Source organism: Glycine soja, chromosome 2 (assembly GCF_004193775.1).
Source record: "Glycine soja cultivar W05 chromosome 2, ASM419377v2, whole genome shotgun sequence".
Taxonomy (NCBI): Eukaryota; Viridiplantae; Streptophyta; class Magnoliopsida; order Fabales; family Fabaceae; genus Glycine; species Glycine soja.
The window spans coordinates 46,658,866-46,662,374 of NC_041003.1; positions in this window are offsets into that span (position 1 = coordinate 46,658,866).

Here is a 3,509-nt window from a genome sequence, read left to right on the forward strand (position 1 = left end):
AAAAAAGTTTCGTCTCCCGCTCTTTATATTTTTGGTTGATTTTTTATTTTTGAGTTTCGAATGCAAGTACCAACCGCACCGGGGCTTGAATTTGAACTTTAAACCCTAGACTTTTGAAGTAGTACCTTACCGGGATTTAATTTTGAAGCCTATTTTTTAATTAATTCATTTATTTATTTATTATTATTATTGAAATATTTTGTTTTTTTAATATTCCTTCAAAAAATACTTTTGTTTTATCAAAATTCGGTTGAATTAAGGATAATCACACATCATTATTTGACCTAATGGATTAGGAGATACCCGCCATCTTTAATCTAAGACCAAACAAAAACTCTAATATTTTTTATGGGTCCAAAAAATACTCTAATGTTAACTCTAGTCAAGTTTGCTTAATTGAATTTTTTGTCTAATATATCATGTTGACATACAAAGAATGTTAACCGTTTTTTCCTCCAACAAGATAATTGCCATAGTTTTAAAAATCTATTCGCTCATTAACATGGTTAGAACACTGAATCATTTGATTAATGGTTGAATCGCATGACTTGATCTTTATTGAAATTTTGAAAAATTCATATCATGCCTAAAAAACCTATATTATGATTATTATTATTATTTAGTTAATTATGTAACATATTTTCTTGTTAAATTAGTTTATTATATTTTATAATTACTGTTATTATTTGGTTTATTATATTTTATTTTATTATGATTTAGTTATTATTTCATATTTTGTTTGGTCAGTCATATGCATGATGTGAGATTTAAGAGATATCATGTCTACTTGCTACAAACTTTAGCCCAAGGATATGCTATGGAATAAATGACATTTACGCGCTTAACTATAATAGATTATATATTTTTTTATCTCTCATAAATACTACCATCAATGTCAAAAAAAAAATAGGTGAATATGAAATTGATCAATTGAGTGTTGATTAATATCTAGAGCTCCTCTAAAAAAAATATCTAGAGCTTTAGGGAGACTTGTTAAATTTCAATGTGATGCTAAGTGCACCAGCATTATTACTTGTGCACCCAGCATTTTGTTGTAATTCTAGAATTACTCATGCGAGTCTTCTTCTTTCGTTTTAAGTTGTTTTTAGTTTTTTTTAAGTTTTTAGTGGTTTGTGGCATTTGCGTTCCGCTTTGTGCTTTGTTGGTTTTTGTCGTTGAGTGAGGCGTCGCTTGGATGGAGATGAAAGTGTTATCAGTGGGTGGTGGTTGTTCCAGTGGTTGATTCGTCGTTGGAGGTACATCAGGTATGTGAGTTGTGTTGCTGGGTGAGTGAGTTGATCCATATGTGTAATTTCAACATACGGATCAAGTTGATCTGTATGGTTTATACGGATCAACTTAATCCGTATGGTTTTTAGATTTTGAAATTTGTAAAAATTGTTTAAAGTTTTATTTTCTAAAATTATTAATATGTTTGTATGTAAATTTGTAAAAAAAAAAATATTTGTTTATAAGTGTATTTGAAATAATTTGTATGTGGATTAATATAGGGTTTTGGGTTTTTAATATATATGGTTATGAATTATAGTGTTTATAAAATGATATGCAGTAAAAGATTATGTAAAGTTTTGTATGATATTATATGTATAGTGCGGTTAGGTGTTGTATGTTTGTCATGTGGAAATTTTTTATTTGTTGTTAAGATGAACGAAGATCAATGGATGTATGATAGTATAATGTCTGAAGAAGTTGATATGGATGATGAAAATGAACAAGAATATGGTGTGAATAAACAACATGCTGATTGTTTGGATGCGTTCAATACTTCTCAGGTAATCATCTTCATTATTGTTATTAAATTGATAAAATGAATGTCCCGTTGAAGACTAAAATTGTGTGGGTTGCGTTGTAGGTGTTTGCTATCCGAGATGATATTTTGCAGTGGGCTTGATCAGTTGCTCATGAAAACGAATTTGTGGCGGTGACTATGAGGTCAGACACAAACATTGGTATTAGAGGAAGGACTTCATTTGTGTTAATTGATTGTGAAATGAGTGGTCAATATAGGTCTAGGAAAAAAGATTTTGTTAGAAGAGATACTAAGAGTAAGAAATGTGGGTGTCCCTTCAAGCTTCGTGGGAAACCAGTGGTTGAAAGGCAAGGTTGGATGGTGAAGTTGATGTGTGAGAGTCATAATCATGAACTGGCGAAGTCATTAGTTAGACATTCATACGTTGGGCGATTGACTAAGGATGAAAAGATAATTATTGCTGATATGACAAAGTCAATGGTCAAACTAAGAAACATTCTGCTAACGTTGAAGGAGCACAATGTCAATAGTTGTACAACAATCAAACAAATATACAATGCAAGAAGTGCATATTGTTCTTCCATTAGAGAAGTGGTACTGAAATGCAACATCTAATGAAATTTCTTAAACGGAATCAATATATTCATTAACATAGATTAAAGAATGAAGATGTGATACATGATATCTTTTGGTGTCACCCTGATGCAGTGAAGTTATGTAATGCATGTAATTTGATGTTTTTGATATATAGTACCTACAAAACAAATAGGTACAGACTCCCACTACTTGACTTTATTGGTGTGACACTAACGAAAATTACATTCTCTGCTGGTTTTGCATATCTGGAGGGTGAACGTGTTAATAATGTGGTATGGACTTTAAAACGATTTCGAGGTTTATTTCTAAGACGTGATGCCCTCCCTGGAGTTATTGTGACTAATAGAGACCTAGCATTGATGAATGCAGTGAAAATTGTATTCCCTGAGTGTACAAATTTGTTGTGCAGGTTTCACATCGACAAGAATGTAAATGCAAAATATAAATCCCTATTTGGTCAAAAAAATGCTTGGGAGTATGTGATGGATGCTTGGGGAAGTTTGGTTAATTGTCCTTTGAAACATCAGTTCGATGATTGCCTTAAGAAGTTTGAAATTGCTTGTTCACTCTGGCCAATGTTTGTTGACTATGTTAACGAAACATGGATAATCCTCCACAAGGAAAAATTTGTTATAGCGTGGGCGAATAAGGTGATGCACTTAAGAAACACAACAACAAATAGGTATGAAAATTACAATAGTTTTTCTATTAGGGTAGATGAATTGATGGATTTTAATTGTTTATTGTGTATTTCAAATGTAAGGTTGAATCTGTTCATTAGGCTTTAAAAAGAGTATTAGAGAATAGTCTTGGAGACTTATGTAGTGTTTGGGTCACGCGGCAACATGGTCACTATAGTCAGTCAGCACTGATGGGTTATACGGTCCACCTGGAAATCCCTCAACATCATTAACAACTTCTTTAGTATGTGCATGTACGTCTTCAGTCATGACAGGATCATCCTCAATAACAGGAGCAACTTCCCGTTGCCCACATGCGGATACTGTAGGCCTTCGCCGCTGGAAAACATAATCTGAATGATGATGGTCCTCTCTCCCCAGGGTTCTACCTATAACACTGCATAAGGTACGACCTAACCCTCTAGTTCTAATCATAATCTGTAAATCTTGACACACGTGCA